Source organism: Phascolarctos cinereus, unplaced genomic scaffold (genome assembly GCF_003287225.1).
Source record: "Phascolarctos cinereus isolate Bilbo 61053 unplaced genomic scaffold, phaCin_HiC Scaffold_726;HRSCAF=1367, whole genome shotgun sequence".
NCBI classification, from domain to species: Eukaryota; Metazoa; Chordata; class Mammalia; order Diprotodontia; family Phascolarctidae; genus Phascolarctos; species Phascolarctos cinereus.
The window spans coordinates 141,794,713-141,820,809 of record NW_027556098.1 but is presented as its reverse complement, the minus strand read 5'-3'; positions in this window follow the sequence as shown (position 1 = coordinate 141,820,809).

Below are 26,097 nucleotides of genomic sequence, written 5' to 3'. Positions count from 1 at the left end.
TGTTGTTTCTATTTAAATTGTTGTCATCATTGGGTATATTGGGTTTTTTTGATTCCACATTAAGTTGTGTAAGTGATCACATCTTTTTTTTGAATTCTTCATATTTCTTATTTTCTGGTACAGGGTATTTCATTACATTTAGGTGCCACAATTATTCATTCATTCTCCAATTGATGGACACATGTTTTGTTTTTACTTCTTTGTGACTACCCAAAGGTTTATTATGGACATTCATATACATAGAAATGCATATATGTACACATGTATGTTTATATGTGTGTTATATACATACATACATATACACATGCATACGTGTGTGTGTGTGTGTGTGTATGAATGCTAACAAATAAGGAGATTGAGGCCCACCATGGAGAAATGACTTGTCCAAGGTCACACAGACAGAATGTAGTAGAACCAGGATATAAGCCCAGATCTTGAGGCTCTAAATTAATTGTTCTTTCCACTATACCTTATTATAATATATTGCAAACTCAGTCAGAGACACAACGGGAAATAACATTCAAAAAGTTAATGTGGTTTGGGGCTTTTTTTTGACAGAATAAGGGAAGTGATACCTTTGTATTCCTTTATCCTAGTTAGACCACATCTAACTTGGCTTAGTTCCTCATCTACATCTTGCCACTGGGCCCAGATGGTTCCAGAGGAGAAACTGAGGCTGGCAACTTTGCCATCCCTCACTTAAATCCAATTCACTTGCAAGTCATGACATCACCTTTCTGATGTCATGGTTCTATTTGAGAATGAAGAACAAACAACAGCAACTGGAGTGGTTTGCTGTTTCCTTCTCCAGCTCATTTTACAGATGAAGAACTGAGGAAAACAGGGTAAGTGACTTGCCCAGAGTCACAAAGCTATTAAGTGTCTAAAGCCAGATTTGGACTCAGATCTTCCTGACTCCAGATCTGGTGCTCTATCCACTGCACAATTTAGCTGCCCATGAATATTTTACATTACTAGATATTTATAACTCATCTCCCCCACTGGAATGTGTCCTTGACAGAAGGGACTTTTCTGTTTTGATTTTTTTTTTCATCCCCAGGGCTTAATTATCACAAAGACAAGTACTTGTTAAATGCTCATTTACAAAGCAACCAATCAAAAGAGGATTTATTAAGTACCTACTAGATGCCAGGCATTATGCTAGAGAAAAAGAAATAGTCTGCTTAACAATTAGAGCTGTCTAAACGTGCAATGCACTTCCTCAGGTAGCAATAATTTTCCATCACTATAAAACTTCAATAGGAGGCCAGAATCCCAATTGTCAAACACATTGTAGAGGAGGTTTCTATTCAACTATAGGTTTGACCTGACCGAGATTTGGTCCACATTCAAAATCCTATGAGATTAAAACAAGAATGGCAAGAGAAGTAAAATTTAAGTTAACTTACTGTATAATCCTTGCTCTGCTGGGGAAGAAAAATAAATGCACTGAACTTCTTTTAGTAGCTAATTCTAGAACTCCTTTTGTTATCACACTAGACTGCCCAGCGTCTTCAGTGACTACATCAAAATAATGTATTTCTGTAATTTTAATGAATTATAAAGAAATTTTGAACATAGACAGAGGTTTTAGATTATGTTTAAATGCCTCTGTAGCTATGATAGTTGTGGTCTTAGGGACAGGAAGACCTGGACTTGAATCCTGCCTGAAGCACTTATTAACTTGTGGTAGTTGGGGAAAGTAATTTAGCTTCTCTGACCCTCACTTTCCTTGTCTATAAAAGGGAAACATTAATAGAATTTAACTCACAAATATGTATTAGTTGGAGGTTATAATGCATGTAAAGCACTTTGTAAACCTTATAATTCTATTTAAATGTCACCTTTTACTATTATTAGATACCGGTGTCGGACTTTCTAATTACACATCAACTATTTTGTAAGTTGGTGAGCAAGGATAGAGGCATCCATCTCTCCCTAAAAAAATTTTTGAACAATGAAAGATAGTGTTGCCTTCTCATTCAAGGTAAGTAATTTATGTTTTCTAACTGGTCAAACTTTCCTTGGATACAAATCAAAATATAGCTACAACATTCTAGACATCTGTCTCAGTGGCTTATTACAGAATTAGAACTCATAGTGTCCAATTCAGCCACAAACACCCCTTTGCTTCTTATTCCTCTGCACCCCACGATCCAATTAAAAGCCTGCCAAACTTGCCATGTGTGGAGTCTCTCTAGCATTAGGCCACAGTCCTGTTGTTTTTCATTCCTCATTACACTTCCATGCTGAAAGAGATTACCCTTTTGTTTCCTGATTTTTCCTGATTATTATTATTATTTTTAGCTAAGCTTTTGTTTTAGGGGAAAGGTAGGGAACTGGCATCCATGGAAATGAAAAGCTCCTCATTCTTTATAGGAAAAGATGAAACAAAAAAAATAGGAAAGAAAAATTCACTTGCGCCTCTTAGGTCAAGGAGAGGCAATGAGTTCTGGTGGAAAGAGTGTTGGGTTCTTGGATGTGATGATAATCCCTTTGTGACTGGCAGTTACTATATTCCCTGAATCTCAGTTTCCCAATCTTTAAAACTGAATAATACTTAAACTTGTACTTGCCATTTCTACCTGTATCTTTCTCGTACATCCCTTTTTCACTCCTTATTCAGCCACAGCCTTACTTTAGGCCTCTTCACTTGGATTATTGCTCCCATTCCCTAATGAGCCTCCTTGGCTTATGTCTCTCCTCACTCCATTATATCCTCCACAGCTGACAAAGAGTTATATTTAAATGTAGGTCGGACCATGGCAAGAAATTACCTAATAAAACCCAATGGCTCATTCTTGTCTCTAGGCATAAGGCATGAGGACTAGACCTGTTATTTCATTGATTGGAGGAACTCTCCTCTAGCAAAGCAGGTTGACACTTTATCTGCAATGTCTAGTTTTAAGAAGCTTCCTAGAGCACTGTAAGGTTAAATGACTTGCCTAGGGTCACACAAAGAGTATGTGTCAGAGGCAGGATTTGGAAACATGTCTTTTGAGGGTAGCTGTCTATCCTTCACTCTAGGCAGCATCTTAATGCCTATAGAATCAAATATAAACTGTTACTTTTTTAAAATATGAACTCTGTCTCCCTATTTTTCTTAGGCTTGAGGTATGGTAGCCATTAACAAATCCTACTGCTGATTGACACAGGAACTTTGACCTACTCCATTTCCAGTCTGAGCTTTCTTTAGGCAGTCTGGTGGCCTCCTATTCCCAGGATTTCCACACAACCAAACTTAGTGTGGATACCTGACTGCCCACTCTAGTTCAGAACTTATAAACCAAGTGATCCACCACCCTCAGCCTCTCTGGTCATAAGAATTACATGTGAACCTCACTGATTATATTCTCTGGTTATATTTTAAAGCCCTTAAGAACCTGGCCCCAATGTAGCTTTCCAGTCTTATTATACATTACTGCCCTTTGCACTTTTTAATCTAGCCAAACTAGCTTTCTCTCTGTTCCCCAAACATAGCACTCTATCTCATACCTGTGTGTCTTTGCACTGGCTGTTTGCCAAACCTAGGAAGTAGTTCCTTCTCACCTTTCTTCCTCTTTTAATCTTACTTCCTTCTAGGCAAAACTCAAGGATTATCTCTTCGATATTGTCTAGCCATAACTACTAGATATCTCTTCAATGTCACTGATAGTATTAATTAGTGTTCCACTATCACTTTAACCTGTTAATATCAATTAACTCTTACAAAGATATATTTACTGTGATGTAGAATGAAGAAGAAGGAGGAGGAGGCAGAGGAGGAGGAAGTGAAGGGGAAGGGGAAGAGGAAAAGGAGGAAGAAGAGGAACAGAAGGAAGAGGAGGAAAAGGAGGGAGAAGAACAAGAAGAACAAAAAGAAGAAGAAACATTACTCCCAAACCTGTGTGTTATCCTCTCCTCTAGCCAATGGAGAGTCAACTCAAATACAAAGAGACTGCTTCTTTCTACCAAGTTCATTTCCAAATGTAGAATAGGTGTTAGATAAGTTGTCTCATTGTTGCTAGGGTTTGGGCCCCCATTTCCACTGAACCAGTGATAGGCTGATTAGAGCTGGTGACTCCTCAGGCTTGACTCCTGGAAAAACTATGGCATGGAATCTCATCATTGAACATTTGCTTTTCTAACCTTTCAAAGTTTTGTGGATACCTGTACCAAAAGATAGAAGACTCAGACAGAAGTCAGCCTTATCACAGACATAGACTTGCCCAAGAAGAGATGTATTTATGGTGGATCCAAGCAAGAGAGGACCTCATCAGTGGCCCATTTCAATTAGTCTTCCTCACTTGAAAACAGCCAGGGATGAAGGAAGTCAAGTTGGGCCCATGAAAATCTTTTTTGTGCATGCTTGGTCCTGGTTCAACAGCCAATTGAAAAGTGTAGTAAGCCGAGAGGAAAGAACAATATCATACCTATAGATGCTCCCAAATAATTTTTAAGATTGATCAGGTAGAGCATGCTGTGTATACACATAATGCCTGGGTTCTCATTGGCCAACCTCCATTATACATATGATATTGTTATTAATGGATTCTTTAAATTAAGCTTACTGTTTTACAAATTATGGATTAATTGTAAAATTTTGGGATTTAGAAGGTTCTTAGAAGTCATTAACTAGTTCAATCTTCTTATTTTATGGAGGAGACAAAAAGCAACTGAAAAAGCAACTTGCCAGAGGTCAACAGCCCAGTTAGTAGCAGAACTGATTTTTCAATTCATTTTGACTCTATAACTATTTATTAAGTGCATAATTTATGCAAGGCATGATACTAGATTCTGGGGATACAAAAATAAAATAAAAATAGTTTTTTTCTTCAATGACCTTATGTTCTATTGTTATTGGTCTTGTTCAGTCATTTCAGTTATGTTTCACTCTTTGTGACCCTATTTGGGGTTTTCTTGTCAGAGATACTGGGGTGATTTGCCCTTTTCTTTTCCAGCTCATTTTAAAGATGAGGAAACTGAGGCATACAGCTAGTAAGTGTTTGAGGCCAGATTTGAACTCAGAAAGTACTTCCTGACTCCAGGCCTAGCATTCTATCCACTGTACCACCTAGCTGCCATCTCACAGTCTACTAAGCACATATACTTTTTACACCAAATCAATGTTCTTTATAGAATTCCAGTCCATGGTCTTTTTATGAAAACATGCCACAGACTTCCACTTTCAGGAGCCAAGATGGTGGAGTAATAAGTAAGTCACTTTTACCCTCCTGTATTAACCTCTGTAAGCCCAGAAAATATTGCCCAGGAAAAACCCTGGAGCAGCTGAACCAGAAGACCAACATCCCTTATGAATATAGATGCAAAAAATTTAAACAAAATATTAGCAAATAGATTAAAGCAACTTATCACAAGAATAATACAATATGACCAGGTAGGATTTATACCAGGAATGCAGGGCTGCTTCAATATGAGGAAAACTACCAGCGTAATTGAGCACATCAACACCAAAACTAACAGAAACCACATAATTGTCTCAATAGATGCAGAAAAAGTTTTTGACAAAATGCAACACCCATTCCTATTCAAAACATTAGAGAGCATAGGAATAAATGGGGTCTTCCTTAAAATAACAAATAGCATCTACCTAAAACCTTCAGTAAGCATCATATGTAATGGGGACAAGCTAGAAGCATTTCCAATAAGATCGGGGGTGAAACAAGGATGTCCATTATCACCACTGCTGTTCAATATCATACTGGAAATGTTAGCTTTAGCAATAAGAGAAGAAAATGAAATTGAAGGTATTAGCATAGGCAAAGAAGAAACAAAGCTATCACTCTTTGCAGATGGCATGATCATATACTTAGAGAATCCTAGAGAATGAAGTAAAAAAACTACTTGAAATGATAAACAACTTTAGTAAAGTTGTAGGCTATAAAATAAATCCACATAAATCATCAGAATTTCTACATATTACCAACAAAGCCCAACAGCAAGAGATAGAGAGAGAAATTCCATTTAAAGTTACTTTAGATGTTATAAAATATTTAGTAGTCTACTTCTGGAAACAAACCCAGGAACTATATGAACACAATTACAAAACACTTTTTACGCAAATAAAGTCAGATCTAAATAACTGACAAAACTTCAGTTGCTCATGGGTAGGCCGAGCTAATATAATAAAAATGGCAATTCTACCTAGTTAATTTACTTATTCAGTGCCATACCAATCAAACAATAAAAAATATATATTTTTTATGGAGTTAGAAACAATAATAATGAGATTCATTTAGAAGAACAAAAGGTCCGGAATATCAAGGGAACTAATGAAAAGAAATTCAGGGAAAGATGGCCTAGCCATTTCAGATCTTAAATTATATAGTAACTTATTACTATATAATTATAAAGTAACAATCATCAAAAATGAGTGGTACTGGCTAAGAAATAGAATGGTGGATCACTGGAAGAGGTTGGGTATACAAGATGCAGTAGTCAATGACTATAATAATCTGTTATTTGATAAACCCAAAGACCCCAGCTTCTGGGATAAGAACTCACTCTTTGACAAGAACTGCTGGGAAAACTGGAAAAGAGTATGGCAGAAACTAGGCATTGATCAAAATCTCATACCATATACCAAAATAAAGTCAAAATGGGTTCATGATTTTGATATAAAGGCTGATACTGTAAGCAGCCTGGGAGAGCAAGGAATAGTTTATCTGTCAGATTTATGGAGAACAGAAGAATTTATGACCAAACAGCAGATATAGAACATTGCAGAAAAGCAAAATGGATAACTTTGATTACATTAAATTGAAAAGTTTTTGCACAAACAAAGCCAATGCAACCAAGATTAGAAGGAAGGTACAAGATTTAGAAAGAATGTTTACAACCAGTGTCTCTGACAAGGGCCTCACTTCTAAAATATATGGAGAATTAAGTCAAATTTATAAGAATACAAGTCATTCCCCAATTGATAAATGGTCAAAGGACATGAACAGGCAGTTGTCTGATGAAGAAATTAAAGCCATCTATAGTCATATGAAAAAATGCTCTAAATCACTATTTATTAGAGAAATGCAAATCAAAACAACTCTGAGGTACCACATCACACCTATCAGATTGGCCAACATGACAAAATAGGACAATGATAAATGTTGGAGAAGATGTGGGAAAATTGGAACAGTAATGCATTATTGGTGGAGTTGTGAAATGATCCAACCATCTTGGTGAGCAATTTGGAACTATTCCCAAAGGGATATAAAAATATGTATACCCTTTGATCCAGCAATAATACTTCTAGGGCTATATCCCAGAAAGATCAAACAAATGGGAAAAGGCCCCACATGTACAAAAATGTTTATAGCATCTCGTTTCATGGTGGCAAAGAATTGGAAATTGAGAGGATGCCCATCAATTGTGGAAAGGCTGAACAAGTTGCGGCATATGAATGCAATGGAATACTATTGTGCTATAAGAAATGATGAATAGGCAGACTTCAGAACAACCTGGAAAGACTTATATGAACTGATGCTGAGTGAAGTGAGCAGAACCAGGAGAACATTGTGCACAGTAACAGCCATGTTGTGCAATGAGTAATATTGATAGACTCAACCCTTCCCAGCAATACAAAGATCTAAGAAATCTCCAAGGCATCATGATTGAAAATGATATGCACTTCCAAAGAAAGAACTATGGAGTTTGAATGCAGATTGAAGCATACTATTTACTTTTTTTTTCTTCTTTTGTCTTTTGTTTCCTCTTTCTGGTGATTCCTCCTATTAGTTCTAATTCTCACTTACAACATCACTAACGTGAAAATATGTTTAATAGAAATATGTATGTATAGCTGATATCAGAATGTGTGCCATCTTGTGGAGGGAGGTGGAGAAGAAAAGGGAGAAAATTTTAAACCTCAAAAGCTTATGGAAGTGATTGTTGATAATTCAAAATAAACTAATTAAAAATAGAAAAAAACATACCATTTGGTATCCTGACTTTTAAAATGAAGATTATAATATATATGCATATATGTATGCACACACATAATGTAGATGGACATATATACATACATACATATATATGCACACATATGTATATGTGTATGTATATATATATACGTATATATGTGTGTGTATACATATATATATATATATATATATATATATATATACACACACATATATACGTATATATTTCAAAGGCTTAAAGCTTGCTTGTAAGGAAGAGAAGCATTTAATGAATAAAAATTGGTATACATTTGAGCCACAAGACAATTACTAGCAGATAGGTATCCTTCAACAATAATACTACCAGAACAGCCTTGAATAATAAGTAGGTCCATGATACTTTGAAGGCCTTCTTTAGTCTCTAGTCTACTTTAATTTAGACAACAATATTGCATATTCATCCAAGGGTCAAGGTGCTATACTGACAGATTCCAAGAGACATTAATTGGGTCAAAGATAGTACTTGGGTACATCCACAAGATAGTTTTATAATTAACTTTAATTTGTACAATTCATTAAGGTGTTCATAATCTTGTTTCCTCCACCAAGTCCTCCTGCCCCTACATCATTTCCTAACCCCTAGTCCTGCTGCTGTAGATAGCACAAAAATGTTGATATGCCCTTGCTTTCTTTTCATCCCTTCTTCCCTAAAAGCACTGTGTATTGTTTTGTTACTCATGTTTTTTCCTTCTGCAGAAAAGACAAGAATAGGATTTGCTTAGGGACTATGTTACTGCTCGTCTTAATTTTTTTTTTCACAATGATTACTTTCTTTTCTCATCTGGACACATAACTGTATCTCACAAAGCAATATGTGTATGTAATAAACTTCCTTCTGTGATGGCTTCAGGATTCATTAGTGGCTTCAATAGGCAACCAATAAATGATTTCCTTAACAAGGAGAGCAAAGGGAGTTATTTTGAGAAAGTGGGAGAAATTAAAGCAAGGAAAATCAGAGGAAAGGGAGTTTCCGTGGCTTTTCCTGACACTTCTTTTTGTTTGTTTCTAATAATCATTTGTTTTTCTCCCTAGTGAGAATACTAACTGAGTCAATAACTGAGAGTTCTCAGAATGCTCACTGGGGATGAAAGGAAGATCAAGCCTAATTTAGAAATTTAAAAACTAACTTTAGCTTTGTTTAGAAGAATATAGGAATGTGCATATGTGTATGTGTGACTGTGTGGTGTGGTGGAAATAATCAACTGAAAGTCAGTAGTAAAAACCCAAATGTACATAGTGCTTTAAAATTTACAAGGTGTTTTCAATTAATCAGTTAAGCAGTAAACATTTGTAAAGTATCTACTTGTTATAATGTGTAATATAATTATTATTAACATTTTCATTTTAACAATGAAAATATTATGGCTCAGAAAAGTTAAGTGACTTGCTGAAGGCCAATTAAATAACTATCAAAAGCAGATTTCAAATCACTATGTATTTGAATACCAAATCCAGTATGCTTTCAACTATACTACATGCTTTAGCTCAAGATCTGGTTACAAATTATGTAACCATGAGTAAGTGTCTCAACCTGTGTGTATCAGTTTCCTCATTTGTAACATGTGATATTTTCATAAGATTGCTAAGATAGAAGCACTTTGTTAACAATAAAGTAATAAGTATTCATGAACTGTTGTTATTCCTTCAAATACTTAATCCTGAATGAATTTTATAGATTGCATTTTAAGCTTTTGCATTGTCTAAGAACATCGATTCCTCCAACCCAATCCAATAAGCATTTACTACGTCTATACAATGTGCAAGGCATTGTGTTAAGTGCTAGGAATACAAAGAAGGAACTGGATCCATATTTTCAAATATGAAAACTTTTGAAGAATTCTTCAACCCAGAGGTCCTATGACCCTCTCAGAGAGTAATTTTTTTTCACCTGTGATCCATTTGACTAAAGGTCAATAAATCAGGAGGTAAAGATAGAAGATAAATATATTTAATTAGTTTCAGCTGATGAGTAGTTGCTAGAAGGATAGCTATGCCCACAAACAACAGGAGATACACACATATATAGAGAGAGATTTACACAATCTTAGGGAGACATTAAATAACAAAAAGGAAATTACAATCAGTTCATCAGGTGAGCATGCTTGGCCACTTTCCTTATTGGGAAGTTGAAGAATAGGCACAGCATATCAGGCAATTTGAGAGAGAAAGTGTTGACCCTTGAGGCTTAGATGCCCCAAACCCAGCCTATTGCAGTAAGATAATGTTTTTAACAACTCTTAATCTCGTCAGAATCTCCTGTTTAGATAATAAATCTCTTAGCTAGAGGAGGCCTTCCTCAGATTAATAGCATTTAGAGACATCTTATACTTGCCAACCTGAAAGTCTCTGCACCAACTTCCCTTTAAATTAACATTTTCTGGGGAGAAGATGTTTTCACCACTCACATTATTTAAGTTTTTCCTCTATAAGATTTTTTAAAAGTTCCTGTTCTCAAGGAGCTTATATTCTGTTACAAGATACAACATGCAGAGTCTTGTGTAAAATATATGATAATTTGAGGGCCAGAAGTATAGCATTAACAATTAGAGGGATCAGGAAAGTTTTCCTGTAGGGGATGACACATGAGCTGATCCTTAAAGAACTGTCTGACAAATTTCTCCAGTGAAATATAGACTGCAATACCATTTGTTGAAAAATAAAGTATTTACTTGTGCTGAAATGACCCAGCAATGGTTCCCCATTACTAATATTTATTGGAAAGTTTCTTTTTCTTTTCTTCCAGAGTCTCACATAATCATTTATCATTTCCATTGGTGCGTGTAGAGTATGGACTGAATATGCCAGCCGTCCCTAGGGTGAATATATTCATTGGCCTTCCCATGGAGGTGGTCACACCTGGCTCATGCATATCTATTAATCGATCAAAGAAATCAACAAGCATTTATCAAATGTCTATTATATGCCAGATGCTGTACAAACACTGAGGATAGAAAGATGAACCAAACCATCCCTTCTTTCAAGGAATTTATGGCCATCATTTCCACCTGTTTGTGAATTTGCTTAATGAAATACTGCATATTAAGAAAAGGAGTGAAAAAAAAAGAAAAAAGAGAAAAGCAGTGGTTTTTACTTAACTGTTTCATTCTTTAGGAACATTTGATTCAATATTTTGGCCTGTGACAGGCCAAACAATTACCTTTGCTTTGTGGGGCTCACAGAAAATCTAAACACTTGCTTGCCTTATAAGGATTTTTCATGGTTCTTTAGCTCCAGTCCTCTGCATGAGCTATTGCATGCAGAAATCTGATTTTATAGCAACATACGCTGAGAGCTGGAAAGGACTACAGAAAGCATCTAGTCTAAAGCCCTCATTCTTCAGATAATGAAACTGTGGCAAAGGAAATTTCAGCAATTTTTCCAAGTCACCCAGCTAACTTGTAGCAGAGTTAGGATTTTAACCCAGACCCTCTGGTTCCAAATTCAGTGTCCCTACCTCTTTCTGGAGCCTGGGGGTCAATTTATCAGACAAACCTAGCATAATGGAAGGGTGAGGGTGGGCATGGATGCAGAAGGTTTAGCTCTTTACCCAGGCAACATTTGCAGTATAGGCAAAGAGATCTAAGGACAGCTCCAGAAGAGTTGCGAGGTTGGCAAAGTTTGTCTTCTCTGCCCACAGTTTCCTGAGTAAATAAAAGGTAGTATCAAATCAGAGGCCAAACTCTTTCTTGCCACCAATGACATTCCTCTCTTGTCCAATCTTGTTATTTTTCACATTAAGATGTCCCCTTCTACAGAAGGGGCTGTTGGCTCTTTCATTCCATGAAGGCTTCTGGGGGCTTGAACACTAATAAAATTGCCCTTGGACAGGAGGATTAGTCATGAAGAGTCTGGATATTGCTTAGCCTTTCATTTATCAGGGAGACAATATTTGCATATAGTTTGATTGTAATAATTGCATTCGTAATGCTTTAATGTGTTTACCCTGTTCAAAATTCAGGACTTAATTTTTAATTAGGAAAACAATAACAAAACAACAAAATTTAAACAAGTGTTTAAATTGGCCAGATAAGCAAAATCTCTGACTCCAAGGGTTGTTTTTTGTTTTGTTTTGTTTTATTTTTGGTTTTTTGTAGTTAATAAGCCAGTCCCTTGACACAGCTCAGCCTAAGTTCAGGGGCATTTACTGTGTAGGGAACTTCCAAAAGCAGGACTGTTTGTTACTACTTGCAGTAGAGCTTAAGGGAAGAGCAATGATTCATTAATATGCTGATAATTTTTCCTAATTATCCTAATTAGCACTTTTCCTCCTCAGACCAGCTGGTTGCCTAGATATAAAGGTTAAGTTACCAACTATAATCTAAGTAAGGACAGTTGGTGCTAAGGGTCTGAGATATTGCATCTCAGGGATTCTAACTTTGCCCCAGGCGGCTATGAATGGCTCTTGGCAAAAATATTGATTTGAAGAAAGTTTGACATTAGAGCACTCTCCCCTATCCTTTAACACCCTTCTTCCTCTTCTTATGGTCCACACACATCTCTACGTGTCAAGGTTATCATCATTATTCCTACCCACTACCATTCATAATCAAGTGTATCATTTTCCAGAATCATCTTTAGTTTCCTATACTATTATTCCCATCATTAAATGGCCTTCATCAATAATAGCTGCCATTCATGAAATATTTAGACAAATGAATTTATATGGAGTCAAATGGAAGTATAACATGTCTTGTCAGCAGTTTGGATAACCTTGAACATAACCTGATCAACTAAAGGGAAGTTCTAAAAATTTATTCACATGGGGCCATATTTTCCACGAAAGAACACTTATGCTAGCCAAAGCATTTTGCAAGATGGTGGTGCAATCTTCCCCTATTGATGTCTCCTAAAATTCACTCTTTTGTTAAGTCCCTGGTTAGTTTTTCTTCCTGACCTACCTGGTTCTCTTCTTTACAGGTACAGCTTTCCTTTTGGCTTCTCCTTGCTCTCTTCCATACATCTTCCCTGCTGCTGCTCCAACTCTTTGACCTACCCTGAATTCCTCTATCTCCAAAGAAATAGTATAACAGTTATCTGAGCATTACAATAATTCAATGAAAGACTAGAGAACTCATTTTAATTAGGTCCCTTTTCTTACAATACCTTTCAACCCTCACTGAAATTATTTCCTGTCTCCAGGAAAGTACCAGTTGTTGACAGCAGGTTTAGATATGGTGACCACAAATTAGAATGGTTTTTCTTCTTCAAATGCTGAGGAATGTCACCCCTCCCTGTGCCACCCCTCCTGACACATGGGAACTCATCACTTAACTGAGAAGATATCAACACACTTCAGTGTCCTCCAAAATTATCTTTTGTAAGTCTCAAATAGTCTTTCTTTCTTTCTTTCTTTCTTTCTTTCTTTCTTTCTTTCTTTCTTTCTTTCTTCTTTCTTTCTTTCTTTCTTTCTTCTTCTTTCTTTCTTCTTTCTTTCTTTCTTCTTTCTTTCTTTCTTTCTTTCTTCTTCTTTCTTTCTTTCTTTCTTTCTTTCTTTCTTTCTTTCTTTCTTTCTTTCTTTCTTTCTTGGTTAACAATCAGATTTTCTTTTTATTTTATTTTTTTATTTTTAGGCAATTGGGGTTAAGTGACTTGCCCAGGGTCACAAACTAGTGAGTGTCAAGTGTTTGGTCTGAGGTCAGATTTGAACTCAGAGTCCTCCTGACTTCAGGGCCAGTGCTCCATCCACTGTGCCACCTACCTGCCCCTCAAATAATCTGTCTAAGGTAATGAGGCAGGGTTCTTCAAATTAACCTAGATTGTGCCTACTCCACTTAGGATGGAGAGAATGGGAAAGAAGAAAATATATTCCCCAAACTTTTAGAGATTTGGAACTTCCAAATCCAATTTCTCACTGGAGAAGTATAACTCTTTCTGTGACCTAAATAACTTACTTAACCTTAGTTATTTTCTTCTTGAGTTTTAATCCCCTACACGGGATACCTACGGGGCCTAAGGGACTGAATTTTCTGCCAATGAATCCCAGGTTTCTTAGTAACTGAAACATGCTAGCTGCTGCTAAACACTTCTGACATTGTTTGCCTGTAATCCTAGCAGTTGCCTGGCATACTTCTATTGATTATCTGCCCCACCTTTTCTTAGTTAGAGACCTAGAGTCAGAATAACATAGTAGAAAGACTAGGTTCAGGTTTTAGATCTACAATCCACTACATCATCTTGGGAAAAGTAATCTCTCAAAAACTCAGTTTCCATATTTGTAAAATCAGCATACTGATACTTAGACAACTTACCTTTCAGAGTTTCAGTGAAGGAAATGCTTAGCAAATGCTACAGTATTATAAATTAATGGTAAATTATTTTTTCCAGCACTTTTGGCTAATCATGCTAGTGTCACACTTAAAAAAGAGGAATGTTTAAGGCTGCAAAGTGCATTATACCTCATCTAGTTAAAAACTATTATCTTCTAGATATGGAAATAGAGGAAGAAAAGTTAGGTAACTTGCCCTAGGTGACACAGAGTTAGGGAAACCTGTTCCTCCTACAGACCATTCTTCCAATTTTGTAGGGTGCCTTTGAATTCATATTATTTTATATTCACCCCTTGAATGAATTCTCTCTGCCTTTATTCATATTTTCTAACTCAGTTTTGGCCTGACCATATAGACCTGCCTGGATATCTGGTTCTTCTCTCTTTCAATCTTGCTCAACCAATGCCTGCTTTAGCTCAGATTTTTGTATTTAAAAAATGTTTTAAACACTCTTTTTTTGTTGTTTATTGAGTTCCAAATCCTCTCCTTCCTTCCAGGCCACCTCAACCCATTTAGAAGGCAAGCAATATAATGTCAATTATACCTGTAAAGTCATGATTAATACATTTCCACATTAGCCATGTTACCAAAAAAAAGCAAGAAAATAATGAGTATGAAAAAATTATATTTCAGTTCTTACTCTGAGTTCATCAGTTCTCTTTCTCTGGAGGTGGATAACATTTTTCATCATGAGTTCTTCAAAATTTTCTTTGATAATTGTATTGATTAGACTGGCTAAATCTTGAACAATTGCTCATCATTGCAATATTGCTCTTACTGTATACAATGATCTGGTTCTGCTCATTTCACTCTGCATCAATTCATCTGCACTCAGAGTCCATCAATTATTTCTCTGAAGGTGGGTATTATTTTTCATTGTAAGTCCTTTGGAAGTGTCTTAGATCATCCCATTGCTGACAATGGCTAAGTCATTCAAAGTTGATTATCATATAATATTGCTGTTACTATGTACTACACTCTCCTGGTTCTGCTCATTTCACTTTTCATCAATTCATGTATGTTTTTTCAGGTTTTTCTGAAAGCATCTTTCTAACCATTTCTTATATCACAATAGTATTACATCATAACCATATATGACAGCTAGTTCGGCCATTTACCAACTGATGGACATCTCTTCAACTTGCAATTTTTGTCACCACAGAAAGAGCTGATATAAATATTTTTGTGCATATATTCCTTTTCATTTAAAAAAATTTTTGGGATATGGATCTAATAGTAGCATTTGTGGGTCAAAGGGTATTCACAGTTTTATAGTCCTTTGGGCATAGTTCCAAATTGCTCTCTGGAATGGTTGGATCAGTTCACAACTCCACCAACAGTATATTGGTATCCCAACTTTCACATATCCCTTCCAACATTTATCATTTTCCTCTTTTTATTTTTTTTTGTCATATTAGCCAATCTGATAGGTGTGAGGTGGTACCTCAGAGTTATTTTAATTTGTGTTTTTCTAGTCTATAGTGACTTGGAGTATTTTTTCCATGTGACTATAGATAGCTTTGATTTATTTTTCTGAAAACTGTCTGTTCATAACTGATGGAATCCTAATAAAGCTGCCCCTAACCCCAATATTCCAACTTCCTTATGGGTCTCACTGACTAGCAGGCATGTCCTGTTTTAACCAAACAATCTGGCTTTAATCTGCTTCCAGACTTAATCATAGATCTCACTGAACAGCAGGCCCACTGCACCTACCTAGTCACTGCCCCCTTTCAACTCAATATCTTAACTTTTTCATATATACTTCACTGCCTCACCAGAACAGCAGGCATATCCATGAATGTATGCCCTAGTAGAACAGCAGGCATGTCCATGTGATGGGATCCTAACCATGGCCTCTAGTTAGCCACTGCCCCCAGACCCATTCCTCATGTTTCCCACAGAAACAGAAGGTGTGTCCATGCACTCATCCATAACCACATCCAACTAATCTCAGACAGGACCACAATAGCCAGTCAATCAGAAAGCAGCACCACCAGTATGCCATAGCAGGGTGTGGACCCAAAACGATAGAATGAACTTTCCCTATGTAGGCACCTGAACAGTAATAGCAAAAAACTTTCCTTTAGGTGACATTATGACAAAGAGAGGTTTATTATAATATCATCATCATATATTAACACTCTCCCCCCTTCTCTACCATGTAGGTTTTTCTATATGCAGTATGGGTAACTGCATGTGCAGTTCCACAAAGGCTGGGACCCTTCCTCTATCCCAATCCCTTGACAAATACCTCCTGCCTTTTTATTTTCATAATTTCTATGGTGTAACCAACATCATTACATTATAAAATTACTAGTCTTGTCTTACTGAAGTTGCTGGTTCCTCTTGGAACAGCCTGCTGGAGAGCATAATCCTCAATAAATGCTCAATAAATAGATTGGAAATGGTCTGAGTCTGAATTCTTTTGTGACGATCTCAACACCAAATCATGGAACCACAAAAATAACCTTTGACCATTTAATTGGGGAATGACTTATCCTACTTTTTTCCTCTTTTTATGCTTGTTTCTTTCTCCTTTCAACCTATTCCTCCTCAAAAGTATTTTATTTTGAATACTACCTCTCCCAATATACCCTTCCCTCCAACACCCCTGTGTTCTTATTCCCACCCCTCTATTTTCCTGTAAGATAAAATAGATTTCTATTCCCTACTGAGTGTGTATGTTATTGTCTTTTTGAGACAATTGCAATAAGAGTAAGGTTCAAGCATTGCCTTTCACTTCCAATCTTCCCCTCCACTGTAAAATCTCTTCTGCTCCTCTTTTATGTGAGATAATTTCTCCCATTCTACCTCTCCCTTTCTCCCTTTCCCGATGCTTTCCTGTATCTCATTCCTTGATTTTATCTTTTTTGGATATAATTCCATCATAGCCAAGTCACACCTGTGCCTTCTCCATGTGTACACTCCTTCTAACTGTCAAGAATGATAAAGTTCTTAGCATTACAATTATCATCCCATGCAGGAATGTAAAAAAAAAAATAACCTTATTGAATCCCTTATGATTGCTTTATTCTGTTTACCTTTTTGTGTTTTTCTTGAGTCCTGTATTTGAGAGACAGATTTGTTACTCAGTTCTGGGTTGTTATTGTTTTTTTTTTTTAATCATGAATGCTTAAACCTCCTCGATTTCATTAATTGTCCATTTTTTCCACCTAAAGTTTTGCTTGGTAAGTGATTCTTGGCTGAAATCCTAGCTCCTTTGCTTTTCAAAATATCATATTCCAAGACCTTTGTTCCTTTAACATAGAAGTTGCTTCCCTTGTGTGATCCTGACTGTGGCTCCATGGTATTTGAATTGTTTATTTCTGGCTGCTTGCAAATATTTTCTCCTTTACTTAGGAGCTCTGGAATTTGGCTATAATATTTTTGGGACTTTTCATTTTGGGATTTCTTTCAGGAAGTGATAAATGGATTCTTTGAATTCTACTTTACCATTTGGATCTAATATATTTAAGCATATTTCCTTTATGATTTCTTGAAATATGACATCGAGGCTCTTTTTTATCATGACTTTCAAATAGTCCAATAATTCTTAAATTATCTCTCCTTAATCTATTTTCCAGGTCTGCTGGTTTTTTAATGAAATATTTCACATTTTCTTTTCTTTTTCCCATTTTTTTGACCTGGTTTAATGTTTCTTGTTGTCTCATAGAATCATTAGCTTCCAAGTGTCTGATTCTAGGTTTTAAGAAATTATTTTCTTCTGTGAGATTTTGTACCTCCTTTTCAATTAGGTCAATTTTTCTTTTTAATGAGTTGTCCTCTGTAGTGAATTTATGTAGGGAATAATGAATAACATTTTCACTGATAATGAATTAGCAGTGAACAGTGAAGAAAGCTCTTGAGTTAAAGCTTAAATCTTTAATTTGGCATCTTGCTGTGTCACCTTGGCAAACCTCTTTTTCACTGAGACTCAGTTTCCAAATCCATAAACTAAGAGAAATCATGTTTGTCCTAGTTAGATCACAAGGTATTTGTGAGAATCTAATTAAGGTAACACTTTAAAATTGTACAAATGCAAGGTGTTACTATTTACTTTGTGTTATTTAGTTCCAAATCAGAAAGCCAAACATGTCCTCCTGCTAGAAAGGATCAAATGGTATAGAGGAAAAAAAAAACATTCTATTTGGAGTCATACGTTTTTGTTGTTCAGTTGTTTCATACATGTTTGACTCTCCATAACTCCATTTGGGATTTTCTATGTCAAGATACTGGAATGGTTTGCCATTTTCTTCTGCAGGTCATTTTACAGATGAGAAAATTGAGGCAAACAAGATTGAATGATCTGCCCAGGGACACACAGCTAGTGAGGGTCTGAGGCCATATTTGAACACTGGTCTTCCTGACTCCAGGTCTGGCCCTCTATCTACTGTGCCACCTAACTACACCTGTAGTCATAAGATACAGGTCCAAATTCTGTCTTTCCTACTCAACACCTGTATAATCTTGAATAAATCATTTCACTTTCCTGGTATTCATTTTTCTCACATGTAAGATAAGGGGGTTAGCTGGAATGATTTTTAGGACTTCTTCCATATTCTAATGATCTGCAATCTAACTAAATTGAGTAGCTACTTATCTGATATCTCATTTCAATTTATTAGCTATTTGCCACTGAGGCATTTGACCTCAGTAAGACCCATAATGTTTTCTTGCATGGAGAGCAACTTTAGAGCTGGAACTTTGAACTTGATGTAGTATGGTCAAAAGATACAACTGCTTTGACTGGCCCTAATTTCCAACATAAACAAACCCACAGAAAAGTAAATATGTAGATTCTAAATACAAAATGACATAGGTGATATTTTAAAATAAAACGTTGATTATTATATATTTGTTAATGATGGAGTCAAATTTAATGGCATTCAGCAGAACTATTAAGCTGCCCATTGGGGAGAAATGAAAAGCCTTGCTCAATCTTTTTTCTTATCATTGAAATAATGATTTAGATTTTTTTCCAGACTGCAGCTTGCGGGTAAAATAATAATAGGAAAACAAGCCAGCATTTGTACCATCATTCAACATACTGTCAAGGAAATGAATTATTTTGCAGGCATTTTAAAAATCAGCAACCTTGTACTTGTGGAGATGGAATTTGTTTGTGGCTGCTTGTTATATCCTCTACCACTCTGTAACAATAAACATAACGTGGGTAGTAAAGCAAGAGGAATTAATACTAATAGCTAGCATTTACATAGTACTTTAAAGTTTTCAGAGTGCTTTGCAAGTATTATTCCATTTGATCCTTACAACAGCTCCTATAGGTAGTAGTTATTATAATATCTATTTTACAGGTAACTAACTGTGGCAGACAGAGGTTAAATGGCTTGCCCAAGAGCACATAACAATGATAAATGTCTGGGGACAAATTTGAACTCAGGTCTTCCTAGCTCTAGCTCTAGCACTTTATTGTGCCACCTACCTACTTTATTTCTCAATGTAATTGGAGGTAATTGGGAGTTCTTCTATTTTGAATAATTTTATTGCTTTTTTTTATTTTTCCATCACCAATATTTCCTAATGGACCCCTTCTGTTATCCTCATCCCAGAGACATCGTTTATAACAAAATAAAAAAGAGGAAAATAATTATTAAACATATTGAAAAATGTATTACACAATAAAATTCACCAGACCCATAGTTCCATATTACTGAAAAGAAGTGTGTATGTCTGCAGCAGGGGTCAGGGAGAAGGAAAGGTTCCTGGTCATTATAATTTCACAGTACATTTTTTGTTTGGTTTGTTTTTTGTTGTTGTGATTGTTTTGTAGCTTTTCATTTCATTTACATTGTTGCAGCCATTGTGTATTTTGTTATCCTGGTTCTGTTTGCTTCATTTTGTAAAAGTTCATGTAAGTCCTCCTATGTTTTTTTCGGTATTTGTCATAGTCGTTATTTCTAATACCAGAGTAATGTTTTGCTACCTTCTTGTACTTCAACTTATTTATTTATTTTGTTGTTGTTGTTGTGTTTTTTTTTTCTTTTCTGGTGAGGCAATTGGGGTTAAGCGACTTGCCCAGGGTCACACAGCTAGGGAATGTTGTGTGTCTGAGACTGGATTTGAACTTATGTCCTCCTGAGTTCGGGGCCGGTGCTCTATCCACTGCGCCAACTAGCCGCCCCCTACTTCAACTTATTTAGTCATTTCCAAAGTATCTACTTTGCTTTCAGTTCTTTGCTGCTTCAGAAATTGCTAGTATAAATATTTTGGTATATATCGAGGCTTGCTCTTTGTAATTTACTTCTTTGGGGGCATTTGCTATGCAATGGAATCTCTAAAAGATGTAGTCATTCATTTTCATAATTCCAAGTTGCTTTCTAGAAGTAGTGTAGTAATTCACAGGAATACCAACAATGAATTAGTTTGCCTGTCTTTCCACTTTTCTTCTAACATAGACTATCCCATCTTTTGCCATTTTTGCCCATTGGTTAGATGTGAAGCAAAACCTCAGAGATGTTTTTGTTTGTTTTGCACTTTTCTTAGCATTAGTGATTTGAAGCCTTCTTCAAGTGGTTGTTAGTAGCTTGGAATTCTTCTGAAGCAGGCCCTCAAAACACTGGTTAGATCCTTTTTGTAGGATTTAGAAGAGGAAATTAATGCAAGTTACATAGGAGAAAGGAAGCATGAATGGGCTGCAGTCCGTACCTTTAAAGAGAGAGATCAGTGAGTTCATAGATCAAATAATCAATCAGCAAATATTTATTAAGTTCTTATTAAGTGCTGGGCATTGGTAACATAAAAACAGAAGCAGTAATTGTTACCTTCTAGGATCTTGCTCTCTGTCAGGGGAAACAGCATGTATATATTTCATAATATACAAACTTAATGCAAAGTAAAATTTTGGTGTGGGGGGAGTCAGAGAAGCACCAATACCTGGAAGGTAAAGATGAGGAGGGAGTATATTCCCAACATGGGTGATAGTGAGCCTGAGCAAAGGTTCAAGGGTGCAAGATGGAATGTCATGAATGAGGAATATCATGTAGAATGGTATGGCTGGAATTAAAGAGAATAGTGTATTATATGGTGGGAAAAAATAGGCTAGGCCAAATTGTGTAGCTCTGTAGATGTCAAGCAAAAGAGTTGATATTTAATAATAGTTTTAATAAAGAAGTTTCTAGAGTTTAGCTGATTAAGGGATTGGCATAGTCAGACCTATATTTTAGGAAAATCACTTTGGAGCTCTGTAGATGATATATCAGTGCAGGGAAAGAAAATTAGGAGACTCTTGCAACAATCAACCTAAGAAGGTAATCCCTCTATTAAAGTAACTACTTCAGGGTTGTTATGGGATTTTTCTAGGATCACTTTTGAAAATGCACCTAATAGGGATCACATGTCTCCTTTCCTCTCTCCTTTTCTCTTCCCTTCCACTCCCCTCTCTCCTTTCTTTTTCTCTTTCTTTCTCCCCTCATCTTGCACTGGTTAGAAATGCAGGGTCAGCTCACAGGCCTGATCTCACTACTGAAGGGAAGAGGAGCTTTGACTAGCCTCATTTCCTCTCAATATTAATTCACCCCTCCTTAAGAAACCTGATATCCTCCTCAATACTCCTAGTGGCTTACTATGTTGGTGCCAGATTTAGTATGGCTATTCAATTGGCTTAGCTCATTGTAGCTCAGAGAGCCCTTGAGCTCAAGAGATTCACCAGCTTTAGCCTCCATGCCAGCTGGGAGTATAGACCCATGCCACTACTGGTTGTCACATGTATTTTCAAATAAAATCTTAATTTTATTTGAGGAATTTTCTCCCACCTCACAGCAAGGAAATGCCCTAGCCCAGGAGAAAGATATCCCAGACAGGAAATAAAGAGAAAATTAATTTTCCAGATGAGGAACAAAATATTACAAAAAGGATAATTCATTTTCTGGGATTTGAACATAACACAGGATTTTAGAGTTTGAAATGACCTTAAAGATTATGTTGTTGATCCCCTTAATTTTATAGATGAGGAGATAAATCGCCCTTACCATATGTAAAACACTGTGTTACATGCTTTACAATTATTCTTTTATTTGATCCCCAAAACAACTTTGGGAGCTAAGTGCTATTATTACCCACTTTTATTGTTGAGGGAATTGAGGCAAACAGAGGTTAAATGACTTACCCAGGATTGAACAGTAAATGTCTGAGGCTGGATTTGAAATCAAGTCTTCTGGATTTCAGGTTCTGAGCTCTATCTACAAGCAAATTCAGATCTAGGGAGAAGGGACTTGTCTAAGGCAGTATACATCGTAAGTTGTAAAGGTACTATTTGAACCCAGGCCTTCTAATTCTAAATCTGACATTCATTCTATGACATCATGCTGTCTCATTTGACAGGTAAGACCAAAAGGAGAAAGTAGGATTGGCATCCTGACACAGGGGTTAGGAAGAAAATATCAGAAGGGAGGAAAGAATATCTGAAAGAGAACAAACCTTAGAAACTCCTTGATTCTCCATTTTAATGTAATTTGTTTTTATTACCACTATTATTATTATTAATTATTATTATTTTGTCAAGGGCTGGTCTTACCTGGAAAGCCTATCCCTCAACAGCTGATTGAAAGAGATTTAATCTTGAGGCATGGTAACATAGGGTAAGGTATAAGAAAGTGGAACCCGACAATGTATTCATGGTCAAATCCCTTTTGTGTTGAATGTCCTCAGGGAATTACATTTTTCTAGCTGTATCTTGGAAAATGCCATCAGGTTTCTCATCTCTGGTGGCACAGCAGTTAAGTGTTGCTCCAATTCAGTTGGACTGGTTTGATTAGGATCAAGGCCATACCAGAGAAAACTGTTCCTTTTCTGCCAGCCAGAACTCTCCTGGAGTTCAGGATGAAAAACAGATGGAACAAAAGCTGGTCAAGGAAAGTCAAAGGACTTTTCACCACAGGAAAAGAGGAAATAGTGAAGCTTGGGAGCCTGTGGGGAGAGGCAATGTCAAGGAACCAGCAAAAAGACAAGGAAGAAAGTCTGGCCCAGGGAGGAAAGAAGGAATACATTTATATTGATTTTGCCCAGGAGCCAGAACAAGGACTGGTGATTGGAAGGTACTGGGAAATAGATCTCAGCTCAATTTAGGAACTTCCTAACACTTAAAATTGTCCAACAAGGGAAACAATTAAGCCCTATAGCTATCAATTCAAGTCCCCCTGATGTGACCTTGCATCCTTAGACCAAATTTATCCCCACTAGGACAAAAGACATAATCTGCCTTAGTCCAGCCAGTATTTTTACTTCCATATGCAGAAAAAAGAATCATTAGCATAATAGCTTTTGAGTCAAAAGGGAAATTTAGAGGTCATCTAGTCTGACTTCATCATTTTACAGATAAGGAAATTGAGGTCTGAGAAAACAGAGTGGCATTTCTCAAGTCACAAAAATAGTAAGCATCAGAGTTGGAATTTAAGGTCAGGTCTTATGACTTTAAGTTGTGTACACACACACACACACACACACACACACACACACACACACATACACATTTCTCATTTCACCACTCTGTCATGTTATCCAGCCCATTTTTGGGTTAGTATTTCTTTCTTTTTAATCAGTAATAAACACTTTCAATAAATGAATGTTTATTACATATGTAGTAACTCATATAGCATTGTATGTTAGGCATTGTGCTGGGACTGGAGGATACAAGAAAAATGAAATACATCTAGCTTTCCAAGAGCTTACAAGGAAGATAACATGTGGACTTCTAATATATATACAAAAGGAATGCAAGCTAATTTTTGGAGGGAGGAAGCTAGTAGCTGAGGGAGGCTTAATGTAGAAAGTACCATTTGAGCAGAGTGTTGAGGAAAACAAGGAGAGGGAAGGATGGATTCCATTCTAGGCTTGGGCAGGGGCAGCCAGTGCAAAGGCACAGAGAAAAAAGATGGAATCCTATGTGAGGAAAAGCAAGGATTGTGTAGCCACATTGCAGAGGACAGAAGGATAATCAAGTATAATAAAGTTAGATAGTTTAGTTAGAGGCAGTTTGTAAGGGGCTTTAAAAGCCAAACAGAGGAGGTTATATTTGGTGCTATGGGCAATGGGGAGCCATTGCAGTTTATTGAAGGGTGTGTGTGTGTGTGTGGTCAGATCTGTGTCAAATAACTTTAGCAGATAAATGGAGGAATGGGGAGAAATTTGTGGCATGGAGACTAATTAGAAAGCCAATTTACTGACCAGGCCAGAAGTGATGAGGACCTTAATTGGAGAAATGTAATGGAGGTAAAAATGATGGGAATTGGTAACTGATTGGATGTGTGGGGTGAGGAAGTGTAACGGGTCTAGGATAATTTCAATATTTTTAATGAATCACAGGAAGAATGGTGTTACTCTCAAAAGAAATAAGGAAATTTGAAATGGGAGTGGGATTTTGGGGAATAGATATATTATTTTGTTTTTGGAAATATGGAGCTTAAAATGTCTACTCATTCATGTTGTTCAACTTAGATTTCTAGAAGTTTTATTACCCCTAGGTCTTAAATTTTATAGAAGTTTTTCAATGAGTTGCAGAGTGTTTTGTTGTTGTGCATTTGTTTCTGTTTTTGTTTTTTGCTTGCTCTTCTTTTGCTTTTCTTTCTCCCCCCCAAACTATGCATTATTATTTTACAGAGATGGGAGTAACAGAAGTGACTTTAGTGTGAATTATAGTCCCCGTGCCAGATGAAAAGCTTTTGTTCAGCTCGGGTGTAGTAGCAGGGAGTTTCTGGGTATTGCTGTGATCTGCTGGGGAAGAGGGAAGGAAAAGAATGCCTTCAGCTTTGGAGAGAAGTAGGTTATAAGATCATAGATCATAGAATCATGGATCTAGATATGAAAGGGAGATTAAATGGCCCACTTCTTCATTTTAGAGGTAAGGAAACTGAGGACCTTAGAGTTAAAGAGACATGCCCAATGTTGAGGAGAGATGTAGTTTTCTGGAAGGATGGAAAGTAGAGTCCAGTTCCCGATGGAGTAGGGTAGGAGCCATATCAGCCCAATGGATGCTAAAGTCACATGATTGATTACTGATCTTCTGGCATCCAATATTAGTCTTTTCACTAATGCCAAAACAGGGTAAAAATGAATTTCCAGATAAAATGACTAGGCTGTAAAAAATCCAGAGAGTTGCTTCTCCAGTGGCTCTCTCTTACCTTCAGGGTTAAATAGAAAAGCCTACACTTGACTTTCAAAGTCTTTCATAACCTGGCCCCTTCCTCCCTTTTCAATCTTCTTATACCTTACTCTTCTCTACTTAATCTATGATCCAATAACATTGAACTCCCTTCTGTTTCTCTCAGAAGTTGACACTCCATCTCCTGATTCTTAAGATGTTCATTAGTACATGATATCCTCATCTATAAAGTCTAATATGACTTACCCACATCTGACTCATTGGCTTCTTATAAGCATTACATAAAAATGCAGGTTTGGAAATGTTTTGAAAAGGTAAAAATACCATACAAACAGGGAGATGCATTATTGCCAAGGTTTGCTCCCTAGCCTGTAATATCTTTCTATATCGCTTCTCTGCTTCTCCAAAGACACCCTTCCTTCAGACTTTGCTCAGTTCCCATCCCCTCCATGAACTCTATGCTATCTGCTGCTTATTACCTGTGTGATCTTGGGCAAATCATTTTACCTGTCTGTGCCTGTTTTATCATCCATAAAATGAAGGAAGATGGTCTCCAATGTTCCTTCTTTATCTATAGTAATAATTTTATATTCTCAACCATGTCATGTGTTTTATATATTATATTATATAGTAATATTTGTATATCTAACATATGTACATATTATATATGAATATGAAAACTACATACCCATACACCATTTGTATACACAAATGCATGCAGACATAACTTGTATTTTGAGTTTTGGTTGTCAAAATA